This window comes from Stegodyphus dumicola, chromosome 12, assembly GCF_044657685.1.
Source record: "Stegodyphus dumicola isolate Sdum_Otavi_A_Nest chromosome 12, ASM4465768v1".
NCBI classification, from domain to species: domain Eukaryota; kingdom Metazoa; phylum Arthropoda; class Arachnida; order Araneae; family Eresidae; genus Stegodyphus; species Stegodyphus dumicola.
Window position 1 is genome coordinate 1,091,260 of NC_140779.1, and position 17,096 is coordinate 1,108,355.

Below are 17,096 nucleotides of genomic sequence, written 5' to 3' on the forward strand. Positions count from 1 at the left end.
AGATCGGAATATCAATACAAGTCATCCAATCTGATTTATAACCTTAATTCAAGACTTTGAGCTTAACATTTTACTCTTAAAATTAATTTTTATTATTTGCTAAATTAATTTTGATTAAATTCTAACTGAAAACAGATCGCTACGTATTTAGGGAGAAGATTACAAAAAGATTTGGAGACGAATACGAGTGTTTTATTATCCTTGATAAGCAAAATTTGTATTTTAAACTGCTAAAATGTATTTCTTTTCGTATGTTGACAATGTCTACCGACTTACGATAAATATCGATAGTTTGGGAATCTTTCTAAAAAAAATTACCGAAAACCAGCAGCTCGCATCCGTTAAGGTACTTTAAGGTTTCATTAGTAAAAACAATCCCCAAATTGAGCCGAGGTGGCGTTAATACGTAAGTACGGAACATATTTTCATTTCGCAAAACAGATGGAACTAACGTATTATCTCGTCGACCGTCAAAGTTGACTGCCCTTGAATCACGAAAGTTGCTCCAATGATGACTAAGGAATTTTAAAAGAAATGGCGCCTCTTTCTTTAATAAATTCTTACAATATCCGACCCGCTCCGTGAAACTGGCTTTCGTCAGTTTCTACTACAGTAGAAGTCCGATAATCCGGCACATTCGGGACCGGCTCGGTGCCAGACTACCGAAAATTCCGGTCTATCGGGCGGTAATTATAAGAACAATTAGGTTAATAATTAAACTAAAAACACAGTATGCAAATACATACAACAAAGTTTATTTTACATTTCATATAATGTATGTACACGTACTGTAAAACATATTTCACTTAGATTTAAAAAAGTCACGAATGTCTTTTTGTTTTCTTGACTTTTGGCGTTTAGTATAAAATTTATTTCTAATGATATGGAAATCAATAATTTCTGAAGCACTGTAGCTAGTACTAGCCTCGGCAAAAGAGATAAACTTATTTAGTGATTCTGCAGCTTCTGCCCAGCTGATTTTTTCCTTTTCTTCCGTTTCGGCATCTGAGTCATTTTCTTCAAGATTTTGAGTAGGCTGAGGGTTTACTACAATGTTGATAATGTCCTCATCGGTTAGTTCTTGTTCAACAGGCTCATTCTCGTCGATTAAAAGCCACTCCTCTACCTCATCTTCAGGCAGGTTTTTCAAGGGATTGTCAGTACTTCTAACGACATCCAAAACTTTGGTCAGAGCGTCTTGATGGTTTTATTCCTCATCAGTCTGTAGAGTTAGGTCAGATGCAGGGTTTGCAGCTGGCCAAAGTTTTCTCCAGCATTTTTGGAGTGTTGTATTTTTTACCTGGTTCCAAGACTGTGCAATAGCATAGACGGCATCTTTTACTGTAAACTTTTTTTGAAAATCAGTCACGTCACAGTCGGCATTTAACAGGCCTTGAATAAAAGACCTTCTCTAAAAGCATTTAAAATTTTGAATAACCCCTTGGGTCCATGGGTTGAATCAAAGATGTTACGTTAGGTGGGAGCAGAGTAGCAACAATATTTCCAGAAACTAACTCATCTACTGGCGGATGGGCTTTGCAATTGTCCAAAAGAAGGATGGCCTTTAGTATCTTCTGGTAGACCAAGGCTTTTGAAGGATTCCTTGACCTCAGGCACAAAGTGGTGAAAAAACCAGTCTTTAAAGAGGGCGGCAGTTATCCACGCATTTGATTGATCATCGTATTGGACAGGCAAGTGTGTAACACTCTTAAAAGCCCTGGGTTTTGCGGATTTACCTATCACAATACCGGAGGATCTCTAACTACCCCGAAAACTTCCGAATAGCTCTCGAGCGGTTTTATTTGCTTTAAAGACACACTTTTGGAGAAAACCAAAATTTTTACAATTTTACGGAGCGATGCCGGACTATCGGGCATTCCGGACTGTTGGATGCCGGACTAATGGACTTCTACTGTATTGACACTGATTTTGCAGAAGCTCCGTTTAAAACGCGATGAGTGCAAATTTCTCGCAGGCAATTCCTGCAGTCTGTAAGTTTTTTATCCACCGTATTCAGCAGACAATATCATGTCCACTAATACACAATTTTATTGGTGGCAAGGTACTATAACTTTCAAAATAATCACCTACCGGTAATAACTACCGGTTACTCATCTGTAGAAAGCAGGTCCCAAATTTTACTCATTTTTTAAATGCAAAAAATATGTATATAATAATAATAAAAGTTAATTTATATCCTTGTTCATAAAAACCTAACGGGACATGTAGAGAATTAACTGGAGTTACAAGAGACAAAAGCGACATGTTTATATCATGCATATCCATAATTGGCGCTAAATCGCACTGCATGGCGACTAATGTATTGTCGACAGGATAATGCGTAAGTACGAAACAAATTAATTCTGTCTTGGTAACATCTTTGGTGAGTGACTCTTAATTTAAAAACCGTATTCTAGTAAAAAATGCATTTTAAGAAACATTCAGAGTAACGCCCATTCGGCGAGAAATTGCTAAATATTATCGAAATTTTCCTAACAAGGTATATCTTGATCTGTCCTCCAAGCCATTATACAACTGCAATGCGCATTCGTACAACACTCGATATATTTCAAGCTAGTTAAAAGCATAAAATTCAAAAATAACCCAGAAATTGAAAATTATACAAAGCACACTAGAAATATATATATAAAATTAAGTCTCATATTGCACAATAATTGAATAAAATATAAGTGAGCAGAGTCGTACAAAATCAATAAATATCATTGTGATTATAACTCAAACATATAAACACCAACATTTGTATAAATTTGCTACTACATATATACATTTACAAATTTTTATCTCTTCACTGGTGATATAATATAAAACCTTCCTTTTTGTCAAAAGAAAAAATCTGATGTGTACACCACATGACTTCCTTGTACGGAATATTAAATTATACGCATTTTTTCTTGCATTTCGTTTAAACTTATTGGATTGAATTAAATATATTTCACCGATACCGCATAAACCACAATAGAATACATGCATTCTTTAAAATTCACTGTAGTATGTGTTTACCATAGAGCCATTCTGGCGCTAGATTCACTTAACAGTATTATACTTCGTTCATATTATAACTCATAAAGCACAAAATTTATATCATTTAAAGAATAGAATTATCTAATCGTTGCCACATGTTCTATTCAAATACTATAAGAAAGCTAGAATGATGTATAAAAGAAATTAAGCAAACAAAACAAGAAAGAAACAGTTTTTCACAGACGATTGAGTATTTCTCATTCAATTAATTAGTTCTCACTTCACGAGAAGGCAAAAATACATAAAAACTCAAAATATCTATATTAAAAATTACGAAGTAAATCTTAAACACTTATTTCCTCGAAAAAATTCCAGAAAGGATTAAGTATGATTTAATTGGCAATAATAAATGAAGGCGTTATCTTTGTTGTTGCAAGGCTAAGTTTCTCTAGATTGGCAACAAATCCACTAGTTTGATGTTTCAAATGTAAACAATCAATGGCCGCCATGAAAATAAAGGCTTAGCGGCACTTATACAACTTTAAAATTGTTGATAATTCTAAAAATATTGCATACAGATTTACTAAAGGCATAAAAACCTTAACCGGAAGATAAAAACAACATAATTCAACCATTTTTAGTTCTACTCCTTTTTGAGTTATGCGAGATACGTACGTACGTATGTTCGTACAGACGCCACGAAAAATTATCTTCAGAATTAATTTTAAAGCAGTTTTATAATTTTTTTGGTGGAAACGAGTCTTTTATTCCGTTCTTACGTACAGATATCACGCAAAAACATCATTAAATTGCATTCGATAGCGGTCAAAATGGATATTTTCGTTGAAATATGCTGCCTGAAACTTTTCGCGATTACAATACTTCCCTTTTTACTTCGTACATGGAAGTAAAAATAGAATCATAAGTTTTCGCCTAATTTATGTAATTAGATGATGCCCTTAAGCAAAAAGAGATCGTTCTGTATACGGGAAGAATAATATATCAATAGATCTCAGTCAGAGAATTGCTCAGCTTCTGATCTACACACATTAAACATTATATAGATATTGTGTTATATTATAAATTACTGTTATTACAATTTCGTTTTTCATGAAGCTTTACGTATCATTAAGTTGCTTTCATCTGGTTAGGTTTCACACCGACGTTTATATTTGACTCGCCCACCAGCGGTCGAGTGGTAAAATCACTAAACACTGGTAGTTCGGTCCGAGGTTCTAATTCAGCGAACTTGCCGTCTGCATGGGCGTTTTCGTGGTTTTCCCCATGTGTAACGCGTATACGAGCCAGTTTCCCTTAGAAAGTCCTCCACGAAGGCATCCCTCCCTTCAAGCAGATAGCCCTAGTATGCATTGCCGTAATCTCAATAATGTAATTATGTCTGACTTTAAGTGGCACTCCGTTAGCAGAAAAGTACCGTCAAATATTTTAAAATTTATACACTGAAGTGATAAAATATAAGGTGAATCTTCGGATTATGGTAACTTGGCAATTTTTTGGCGAAAATTTGGCGACCAACCCTGCTACAGCAACCTGCTAGTTTCTTTTTTTGGACGCCATTTTGTTTTCACAAAGATAAGGCTTTTTTTTTATCAACATTTTTTCCAACAATCTGCTAGCCGAATTACGCTTATGTTAGAACTTTTATGGAACAAAAGTGCTTATTCATGACGAAGATTAGATGCGAAATTGGGAGAAAGTGCAGAATCGCCCACTGCTTCGCGCCTTTTTAAGAAGTGCACATACGCTGTATCCATGTACACGTCGACCTATTTTCACTTAAAAAAACATCCCAGAATTGCACAAAAATGGCATTGCGCACACGCTTGACTTTATCCATGCACACATCGATTTATTTTCACTTCAAAAGTGAAAGAAAATTGACAAAAATCCAATTCTCCTTACTCTTGTAAAAAGCGCCAAAGAAATAAGTGGACGATTCTGCACTTCAGCAGCGAAATTGTTTCTCTAAATGCTTATGAGCTCAAATCACGATCGGAATTTTCCGGAAAACGTCACATGGCATGTCTCATGATCTCTCATTTCTCTGAGACAAAATAATCTGTGATTCGAACTGTGTACTAAAGTCCTACCTAGTAACCTTTATCGCCTTACCAAAATGTAGCCAAACTACCTGTTTGCATATTCCAAAGATTAGCCAAATATAATAGTCAAAATAAGAAACCATTATTGACAACCAACAGTAAATCTGACCTTAACTAACAGTTTTGTTGTGTAAAAAGCTTTTTTGCCTGTTTTTAACTCGTGAACGAGTATTGTTTATTCCTTGTTGTGCGCATTATAAGCAATATTATAAGTGTTTCAATCTACATACGGCGATCTGTTATACGAAGTTTATGAATTCCTCGAAAATATATTCGATGACGTTTACAGAAGACGCCGGATAATGCGGTTATTGCCGCTCCTTTGTATTAATCTTCTTTTAAATTGAAGAAATAAAGTCTAAATTGCAAAAGTTTTAAAGTAAGGATTAAATGATTTCAGTTAACCCTTTAAAATTAGCCTTTCCTCCAAAAACAACCTTAGTTTGATGTAGATTTTAAATAACGCTACCAATTTTGAAGGCTACCAGCCACAAGTTCCCTCTATTTCAGAAGCAGAAACATTCTGCAGAATTTTTTTTAAATCCCGAAAGGAAAAAGTATCCTCCAAAAAAAACCACGCCTTGCCTTTTTTTGCTTACTTTTAAAAGTTACACTTTCATGAATTTGCACTTCATGGAATGTTACACTTTCCGAAGCTTATTGAATCGTTCGTAAATGAACTTTTCAATAAAAGACATTGTCAACAGTTAATGAAGAATCTACTGCATTTTCCTAATTAAAATGCTGAGGTGCAACATCACAGAGTTACAACAACAGCAAAACGCAGACTATTTCATTATACTTAAAATAATTCAACAGCGAAATTTGAAAATATTTATCAATTATCGCGAATAGTATATTTCAAGAGTTTCGTAAAAAAATATATTAATATAGTTTGCTTCTTGATCTTTCACCTACATTCAGTACAGAATTCAACGTTGTAAAGCGAAGTAGTATCTACGTTAATTTCCAAATTCCGTAATTTCCATAGAAGTATCTACGCAATTTTTAACAATAGTTTGGTTTAGGTAACGCGAAGTGCAGATGCATTTAACTAAAGTTAATTTTTCGCCGTTTGTTAATGTTCGTATGCAAGTGCATAAACTTTGGGAAATGAAAGCTGCATTATTCGTATACGTAATCATTTCTGGTTATTTTCCCATTAGCTCAAATTTGGTAAATAATGCAAAACGTGCAAAATGCAGCCGAAATTTGGATTCCTTAATTCCATAATGCACTTCTGAAGCCGTTTTAAGATTGAATTTAATACGAATTAATAAATATAATTCTGGTAAAATCTTTACCTCCGTTTAATTTTTACGGCGCATATTTGAGATTTCGTCTGAAATTGCGCAGTAAATTTACAATAATTCGTAATTTAAAGATACAAGAGACATAATCAAGAGAGAATTTTAAAACTTATTATAACTATTGGATTATTATTATTAATTTATTCTTTTAAGAAATTGACTTGAAATATAATCAACTCCTATTAATAAACAATGGGAAAAAATTGGTGAACCGATGCTTATCTAGACATATAATGTTAATTAAAAAGAATCGTAGTTATAGTATATAATGAAATTAAAAGCACGTATCGGATTCGTACAAATAGTTATAGTAAATAATGCATTTACCTGGGATACATCCAACGTTAGAGAAATTGGCTTGCATCTTCTTTACAAATGGGAAAACCAACATGCGGACAGCACCTATAGCGGAAACCAAAGTCAAATTACCTTTAACCTTTAACCGGCTGTCCAAAAGAGCAAATAACGAATACTTTTATCGCCAAGCTTCTGAATTCCTCAGACCTCATTCCTGGGGAAAACATTTTTGTGGGGATTTTAGCCCAAAATGGCAAGTAGTCTTTTGCGTTGTTTAACTTTTCGTTGCCATTCGGAAAATGTAATCCTTTAATATTAATCTGCTTGTTGTTAGCGAGCAAGCTAAGTTATTTAAAAGTAATAGATGCAGTTCTTAAGAACAGTATTTTTTTTTTTACTTACTAGTCCGATTCAATTAAATAAAAATGCATTTATGATATATCTAATTTAAAAATTCAATATTTTTATAGAACTACAGAGGCTGTTCACACATTTTTTAGACGAAGTATATTGTATTCACAAAACTAAATTACATAAAATTCTTGTATTTTAAATGTTCTATTTGACATCCCTTATTCTGAACTATCTTTCGGCACCACAATTTCCAGGATAATAATGCCTTTTGAAGAGGCAGAAGAGATATTCTATCCCATTCCTCCCGAACAGCTTTCCAGAGTCCTGTTAGGGTTTTGGGACAACGTTTGGATTCCGAAAGCACAAAAATCCATAAGTGACTCATCGGGAGATTTAGTAGGGATATCAGTGAAGGGTATGGCCTTGGTACCAGTTTTTTGTTCCATTTCTTTTAGGAAATTTACAGTGGATTTTGATGTGTGACTGCTAGCTTTGTCCTGATGGAGTCTCACAGATAGATGGCACTGTGGGTAAAGCGATGGTATTTCATTCAGAACAATTGGCGATAAAATATGTTCCTGATAGTATTTGGAGTTAATCTTGATATTTTTTTTGCACTCTCTTTATTTTTAACTTGCCATTATAAGAAAAACCAGCAACAATCATGAATCCTTTAGAAAAACCTTCTTTCGATTTTTTGAACCATGTGCTTAAATTTTTTCTCCTCTTTTACGATAATAAATGGCTCTTTTTTTGTTACAATCATTTAAATACACCCATGCTTCATCTATTGTGACAATTGTTTTTCATTTTCTTTGGATAAGCGTTTCTCATATAGAATTCTGCAGCGTGTCCTGCGTTGAGCGATGTGGTTTGGAAGAAGACGATGCACATTGCGTTCCTTCGCTTTCTTAAGATTTAAATCAACGTTTATCATTTTCCTTACAGTGGTCAACGAGCATTTTAATGATTTTGACACTGTCCTTTGACTAGGGGGATTTTCTTTTAACATTAAACAACGTACCTTTGCAATAGTCGAAGATGTCCGTTTTTTCCTTGGATACTGGTTTGGAATTTTTGAGGTTCCTATTTGACGTTTTTTTTTCCTTTCTTGTTGATGATATTACCTATCGACGCTTTAGATATCACAAAACCATGACTCTCACATCGTTTTTGGATAACGGAGTATGCATATTTCTCTTCGGAAAGAGCGTCAATGTAGCCTTCGAACCACTGCTTTGCTAAATTCGCCATTTTGAATAAAAACAAAACTTTCAAGCCACAGACGATAATTTTGACTTTTAAAAATATAGTACAATTGCAATTACTTCTTTTGCAGCAAACGACTTTTTATTACCGCTTACCGAAATCGTCTAAAAGATGTGCGAACAGCCTCTGTACATTACATTTTTCCGTTTTTAAATATACAGATTTCCAGATTGGAATTCTAAATACATGCTTTCCGAATATTCTATGAAATGTTTCGCTATTCTACCTGGATTTATCTATTCACAACGTACTCATAAATCATATTAAACTTTAAAAGAACCCTTTGGAGCGATCATTAAAATCTGAACGTTTTTCGTTTGAGGGGGCACTGTTTGAATATTAATTGTTTTACTGCCATTTGTCTTAACGAACTCTAATTATGTGCTATTCACGCTATCCCGACAATGCATTATCGACTGAAATGTACTAAAGACTGAATGACGTAGTATCTGTTATGATTGACCAGAAATTTAAAGAGTCCACGTGATATTAAATAAATTATGTTTCCCTTCAAATTCTGTTAAACATTTGTAAAAAGATGAATTTTTTGAGTAACTTTGTACATGATTTAAATTGTTTTAACATTGTATAAAATTTTTATTTTAAGTATCGCAATTTTGTTCTTCATTTGCATTGCATTTAATTTCTTTATTTTATCGGAAACAATTGCTGACTAAATTGACTCGTTTTCAAACAAATTCTTCGGTCTCCACAGTTTTATTCATCAGTGTGGCATGTCGACGGCAAAAGCAGAAAATTGTGATGAATATTAGTTAAAAATTAAATCCCTAATCTTGCTGAAGCAAAAGAACAGAATGGTAAAGGAAACTACTGGGATTTCGGAATGAATATTAAGTAATGTACCTAAAAAAAACTTATTTCCCAGAAGGAAAAAATAGTTTACTAATTTTCTCTTATTAATTATTAGACAATAAGAAGTGTTCAACCGCTAAATCAAAACTAAAGTGACTTACCTAAAATAACGTAATTAGATTTCGGGGGAAGCAAAAGGATTCAAATACGAATTCTCCTATAGAAATCCTTTGCTTTTGAATCTTCTGCTACAAAAATCTTTTTCAGTTAAGCTGTAAAAATATATCTTATCTCTCTTTTTTCCGGATAAGAGCAAGATTAAATTTTGAAGTGAATGAATTGAATTCTATCATAGTACTTAACTTTCTCATTAAAGTCTCAATATGTAAAATAACAGAGTTCTAAAAACAGAAGAAAATGCTTTCGCTACTCTTAAAAGAATACGTTCATCACGAATTTCACCAACTAGTCCGAAGTTTAACTAAAAATACGATACAAAATTCAGTTAATTTGTACAGCAAATGAAATAATTTCAGCTTGTTTTTCAAAGAATTTAACAACGAGCAGGATAATGCAACTTTTACATGCTGTTGCTCATATTTCATCTGGCAAGCCAATTCACTCGCTATAACATTTCACGAATGATGACATATATGGGTCATAACATGCACGGGAATGATGACACGTACTGGAATGATGAGTATAACACTGCACGTTCCGATATTTAAGCACTCAGGCCCACCAATGGCCAGTTGGAAAAATCGCTGAACGCGGATGCATTTCCCAATGAATGTAGGCTACTTGGTGAGTTGGTTGGTTGGTATCTCGCAAATGTCCACATACTCGGCGAATGCCATCAATAAATGCTAATTTATCAGGTCCATTAAGAGACTTTTATCCCCAAACTATAATACTTTTTTTTAATTGTAGAAACCACATCTTGAGGAATCAAAGTTTTTTTTTTTTTTTTTTTTTTTTCACTTTTCATCTAAATCAATTTTTTTGCCGTACGATCCAAATAAGTTAAACGTACTTTCGTCACTGACTATTATAATTTAGCCCAATTCCAAAGGTCTTTGCTAACTAAAGCCTTTTCTTCTATTCCTCCCGGGGGTCGACGTGGAGAACTTTGCGAAGGTACTGCTTTTGTACCTAACCAATCGCGGCCTTGGGAGTATACAAATTACGAAACTTGTGGTTCTGGAGGCCCCGGAGAGATCATAAGGTCGGAGAGATCGGCCTGTGAGTCTGACAGGTCCTAAAACTGAGGGCTCTAGTAGCCCGGGGTTCTCCCGGGTACACTGGGTAATGTCCCTCTGCGACGGGCTGCCCGAGCGACTGGTAGGTAGCAAACTGGCGACTGGTGACGCCCTGGGTCTCTGTTGCTCCAGGCGCTTTGGCGCCGATCTCTCCAAGGTTCTAGACCAGGGTTTGAAGCCCTATGCCTAGTTCCGCGGGGTTTGACGACCCTAAGTGTCATTAAATTGACTGAGAGGAGACCGCCCAGAGATTGTCTTATCTTTTTTTAATATTTGCTTCACTAATTTTCCTATTTGCTTCCTCATTACGCTTCTACCCTTATAGACAAATCTATGTGTATGATTTTTTACAGTACATGGTGTCAAAAAAAAGCATGATGTAATGTCATTTTCAATTTCATTGCTACTAATTACTTTTAACAAAGCTTTAAATGAGTCCCTTGCTGAAAGTGGTTTGGGTCAATCACACTGCTTGCAGTTTCCACTTGCTTCGTAAGTAAAAGTAGGAAACAGTTGATATACACCGAAAAGGTAAAACCATTGCTCCTTAATTGGACTATTTTGGCACGATCTTCTCTGATTCCAGACATTGCCAATTAAAATTTTTCTTAAAATAAATGTGCCAATTGACTTTCGGTGGGTATTTTTCATTTCTTACGCTATCTGAAGCGCAGTGGGCTTCTCCACCAGTATTTATTTTTAGTTTAACTTATTAACAATGAAGTTAGTGCTTAAACAAGGGCTCTGTTCAAATATTTTTTCCCGTCGCTGTACGTCTCGGGCTTTTCCCATACCGATCGTGCAGCACTGCACGGAAGAAAAAAGAAATTATTTCTATATACTCTCCAACTTGTATTATGATGACTACATGAGTATGTATTTTCTGTTTCTATATTCGATGTTATATAACTACCGTACTTCTGTAGACTAACAAGCAAATGTAATACTCGCTTGCCCTTGTATGACCCTGTAATTTTTATTTAAGATCCAAATAAACTCCCGGTGCTGCCTCCTGGGGCCCCAGGGAGTTGTTGCTACTAGATAGTGGAGGATGCGGGACATATGCCTGCTTGCCTCTATCATACGTCAGGCGTCCCCGTCCTCAGACACTTGTATTATGATGACATCATTTCTGAACATTTATAGAACTTCATTTTTTTCACCTGACAAGAGCAAGCTTATTTAATAAGAATTATACATAAATAACCAAACTGATGAAAAACGAAGAATTAAAAAAATAAAGTACAGAAAAAGATAAAAATGCCCGTAATAATACTGGTTCTAACTCTGGGCGCCTGCGTCTGAATTTGTCGCGATCAAAACTTTTTACTTCGTGTAATAAAACAAGTATTAAATCGAATCGTCGCAATGGTTGTAAAATGCCTTTAACTTGAAAATCTTCTCTCCGGGGGTTTAGTTCAGTTTATTATGGCAAAGCACACTATGGCTAGCTGCCTGGGGGGATGCCTTCCTGGAGGACTTTCTGAGGAAAACAAGCACGTACACACGCTATACGTGGGGAAAACCAGGAACACATCGATGTAGTCAACCCGTTCGCCTGAATTCGAATCCAAGTCGAAACTACCAGTGTTCAACGATTTTACCGTTCGGCTGCTTGCGGGCTCCCTCTCTCTCAGAACTTAGCGCTGTAGTATCAATATGCGTATCTCCATACGCAGATTGTGAATGCTGTCAAGCAGTAAAGAATTTTATGGGCTTACAATCATGTCGAAATAAGTATAAATAATTTCAAACGTTATTTATATTTTGACATGATTGTAAGCCGTAAAATTCTTTACTGTTTCTAGGATTTTCCGAATAAATATTATTAATAAATGTTCTGTTTTCCTTTAATATTCAAAGATCTAAGTGGAAATATAGCATAGAAGGAAATTAACTAAAATGTACGATTTCGTAATTTTTATAAAATTGATATTAAAATAATTTTTGTAATTTTTTGTGTTGATCCAATGGTTGCAAAAATAAAGGCCAGGTTGCGTTTGATTTCATTATGGCAAAGCACACCAGGGCTATCTGCCTGACAGAGGGGTTTGGTTTACATGATTACGGCAAAACCTCGAGGGCTGTCTGCCTAAGGAAATGATAGATTCGTGGAGGACTTGCTCGTATACACATTAACACTTGCTCGTATAGAGAAACTTGCTCTATGCGAGCTGTAAGAGAAACTTGCTCGTATACACGTTACACACGAAGAAAACCACGAGAACGCCCCTGAAGTCAGCCCGTTCGCGAGATTCGAACCTCGGTCCGAAATACCAATGTTGAGCTACCTTACCGCTCGGCCGCTGGTGCGCGCTAAGGCAAGGGATGCCTTCAATGGAGAACTTTCTAAGACAAACAGGGGGCCCACCAGCGGCCGAGCGGTAAAGTCGCAGAACAATGGTAGTTCGGTCCGAGGTTCGAATCCCGCGAACGGGCTGGCTGCATGGGCGTTTTCGCGGTTTTCCACAAATGTAACGTGTATACGAGCCAGTTTCTCTTAGAAAGGCCTCCACGAAGGCATCCCTCCCATTAGGCAGCAGATAGCCCTAGTGTGCTTTGCAGTAATTAAATAAACTAAACCAAACTAAGAGAAACCGGCTCGTATCTATGTTACTTATGGGAAAACCACGAAAAGGCGAATGCAGCTAGCTCGTTCGCGGAATTCAAAACCCGGTCGAATTAACAGTGTTCAGAGATTTTACCGCTCGTCCATAGGTTAACCAGATCTCCGAAGATTCCAGCGCCAGTCATTCCGGCTGTAGTTATAAAGGAACAGTTAGTTAATCAACAAATACAAGCTACGGGTATGATACATTAAAAAAAAAAAAAAATCCCTTTAAACGCTTACCTTAATCTTTCAAATGAAATTTGCACAGGTCCCATTAATGCACAAGGTTCTCGATATCAAAATCCTGTAATTTCAAAAATACACTATTGCAAGTCATGTCCCGATTTTTACAATTCTTCAAAATGCGAGGGGAAAAAATAGAAAAATATCAGTTAATTTCTATCAATTTTTACAAAAACTACACCAGCTTATCCAGAATGAATAGGATTGACAAAGCACAACTGGTGCAACCGGTGTATTCGCGGCAGAATAAGAATCGCTGAGATTTCACCGGGATGCAAAAAGCTATACTTGAGGATGACCTTTTAAAGGCTCTTATTTGCTTAATGTTTCGAAGGGAAAAACGGTTACTTCTACTTTCCGGTTATTTGAATGAAAATCGGATAGTCAAGCTTTTACTTTATATGCACCTCTATGTTTTGCTTCTTCCTTCAAATGCATACTTTTCATTTTGAAAACTGATTTTCTAAAACTTTAATTTGCAGATGCACAGTCGATAAGTGTATTTTCGGAAGTTAGTTTCATTCTTTCATTTTCTGTGCACTTGAGGTTTGCTTTTCTAAACCGGCTCTTGTTCAAGAACTAAATTACTTAAAAGCAGTTACTACTGACAAAGGCTTTCCGTCTAACATTATTGGCCAAGCGGTTAAAAAGTACTCAAGACATCAAAAAGCACTCTCTCGTTTTAGATTATAAGAACTCTGTTATCATTCTTTTCTTTCCAACGATTAGCTATAAAATTGCACGTTTTTACAGAAATTAAACTTTCCGTTCGTTTTTTTCTTCTTTCAGTATAATTCGCAGTTCCATACTTAACCACTTGCGCTACGATTAAACTTCACGGTTGCGGTGCCGTGCGCTACAATTTAACAAGCGGTAAAGTGTCTCATTTACGCCGCTCCGCGTCTGCGAGTGCAATCCAGAGCTGTAACTCGAGAAATAAACTGTTTGAAATTAATCAATTTCTTGACTTATTTAATAACTTCGGACAAATGGTAATATATTTCGCAGAGAAAACCTTTTTAATTAACAACGAACTTATTTATTTAGCATTCTAAACATTACAAAAAGAATAACATTCCGTGAGTTATCAAGCTCAAAGCAATATATAAAAAACATAACTGTTGCCACAAAAAATCTACATTATAATGAACATATTAAATTATTGTGTATTAACCGAGTTCGTGCATGTTCCTAAACAAAAACAATCTCGTTGTTAGGCGACGTGTGCACCACGTTATTTTCATTTTGTGATAAATGCCTATCGACGTGGTGTTCACGTCGCTCGCGGTTTGAGACAAAAGCATCTCGACGTGCGTGGCACGTCTTTTTAGCGCAAGTGGTTAATGAGCCTTACCGGATACGAACTCCAAGAATATACAGGGTGTCCCATAAATAGCGTCCAAATACTGCACAACCAGATTCCTCTTTGGGAGTACATAAAAAATGTCCAAAGAACTGTACCCGTACGATCCATAATTTACAAGAAAAATACATCATAACCGGTGCAATGAAAAACGCTTTATTTGACACATCAGCAGCAGTATTTATAAAGGCAGATGTTCAAGGTGCCCGCCGTGAATATCGAGGCAGACTTTAGCGTGTCCTGGAATGGATGAGTGATACGTCGCAGCAGCGCGTTGTCTACCGAAGCTCAAGCAGCATGCAGCTAAGCGATCAAGTCCGTTTCTATAGTCACTAAGTCTCGATACACCAATTGCTTAAGATGTCCCCATAGGAAACAAATCCAACGCTGTGAGATCTGGCGATCGCGGTGGCTATAGAACCGGAGCCCCACATCCAAACCAGCGGCCTGCGTATTCCATATCCAGCCAATCACGGACAGAAGAGATAAAATGCGCCAGAGCTTCACCCCGCTAAAACCATCGGCGATATAACGTCATAATTTTCTTTTGCAATTATGTCGAAAACTATGGACCGCACAGGTACAGTTCTTTGCGCATTTTTTATGTAATCGGCACGAGGAATATGGCTGTGCAGAGTTTGGATGCTATTTACGGGACACCCTGTGTACAGGATTCGCTGCCAATGTAATCAATTTACACTGATCAAACTGAGAATCCCGTAAAATTTCGAGCTACAGAATATGAGACATATGTTCATAGCCCGAAATTTAAGCATTTCACATTTATAAAAATCTTTCAGTTATAGTTAGCCATCCCAGTTTCAATCCGTCTTTACTCTCATCTTTTAAGGAAATTATTTCCTAGTTGTTGTTAGTTTTTGTCAATAGATGCTACCCTTTTTTATTGACAGCTTCTCTTTCGTCACTTGCATTATCAGGTTCAATGTTTCTTCTAGCCTTCTTCGGAAACATACAATGACCTGACTAGAACAGAGAGCTTACTAAAGCTATGTTCACTAATTGTAGTAAGTAGACAGGATACAGACGAAGGGTATACAAAACCCTTTATTTTTTTTCTTTATATACAATGACTTCCGTACTTCGGAATACAATGACCCTCCACTCGGGGTCTAACTTAAAAGATATCAAAATAAAACTAAACTCTAATTTAACTTTAGAATAAGATTGGCCTTATAATAACAGGAAGCGTATGTAGCACAGAGACTGTGAACACTACAATACGTTTAATTTATCAAGAGGATTAAAACCTCTGGCCTGGAAGGCAAAGTAGCAACTGCGTAACTTCTAAGGTAAGCGGCCTGCTTCGAACTCACGGCTTCCTCTCTTCTGCTTGGCAAAAAGGCCACACTTAAATACTTGGCGTTCGCCAGACAACTTTGCATAAACTCCTTCACGCTTATAATTCTGGCCGGAAGTAGAAAATAAGAAGTGATAGTAAAGATTTAAAATAAAATAAACGTTAGTAAAACTTAAGATCCTTACATACTTCCCGCCAGAGTTAATTAGTTTGAAACTGAGGTCTAAAACGACCTTGTTGAAAACTTTTAGCTCTAGAAACTAACGCGAGGCCAAACTTGTACAATCATAACTTAGCTAGAAACTAGAAAATTTTAAAAGAAAGAAATTTGTTACAATAGCAGCTCCCGGAATATACAACAATCTTTTTTCTTTTTCATCTGTACTGCATCAAAACAGGAGCTTTATTCAATTCTGGTTCCTTCCAGAGATCTGGAAGGAAAACTAGTTTAATGAAATGTTACAGAATTACATTGCAAATAACATATAGAATATACTTTTCTTAACATTCTTATTTCATTCATGACTATTTTAATTATCTCTCCCCGTGCTCTCTGACATGTGTTGTAAAAACACCAAACACGAATGTGTTTCTGTCTATGTGTTCAACACTTCCTCCTACAATCAAAACACTAACGTGTTAAAATTCAACATACGAGACCTCTTAACACACCCTAATTTCAACTCTAGACCCTGAGGTACTATTCTGAAAGTGGCTAACTCTAAAGTGTAGCGTCAGAGAGCCTAACTACATCATTCAACCTTTAACACATATTCACCATGATTTAATCTTTACAGTCACACGAATAACAAATTTTTTAACATTACTTTCACTTTTACCATATCACGTTATTTCTAAACATTCAAAATAACAGTTCACATGTATACAAGAACATATCAAGATGCCGTTAATTTTACACATTTGAAAACATACATTAGTAGTACATTGTTAACTTCTATTCTTTTCAAAGCAAGTGCCAATTCTTTCTACATTGAAATAATACTACATTTCAAAAAGTCTTTCAGACTAAAACTTCTTTCTTGTTAGAATGTTTTAAATAAAATTTATACAATAACTTTTTACAATATTTAAGTCTTTATACAACGCTATTATACATCAACTTTAGTTTTACGCGCGAGTAATTGAAAAACATA

The 17,096-nt window shown here is 35.7% G+C and overlaps 1 long non-coding RNA gene across 1 annotated transcript in view; it reads right to left on the reverse strand.

Moving 5' to 3' along the window:
* Positions 1-17,096, reverse strand: part of LOC146993490 (uncharacterized) — a 60,764-nt gene that overhangs the window by 31,764 nt on the left and 11,904 nt on the right. The window contains exon 2 of the long non-coding RNA XR_015038283.1: positions 6,743-6,817. This is a non-coding gene — a long non-coding RNA (uncharacterized LOC146993490). The remainder of the gene's footprint in view (positions 1-6,742; positions 6,818-17,096) is intronic.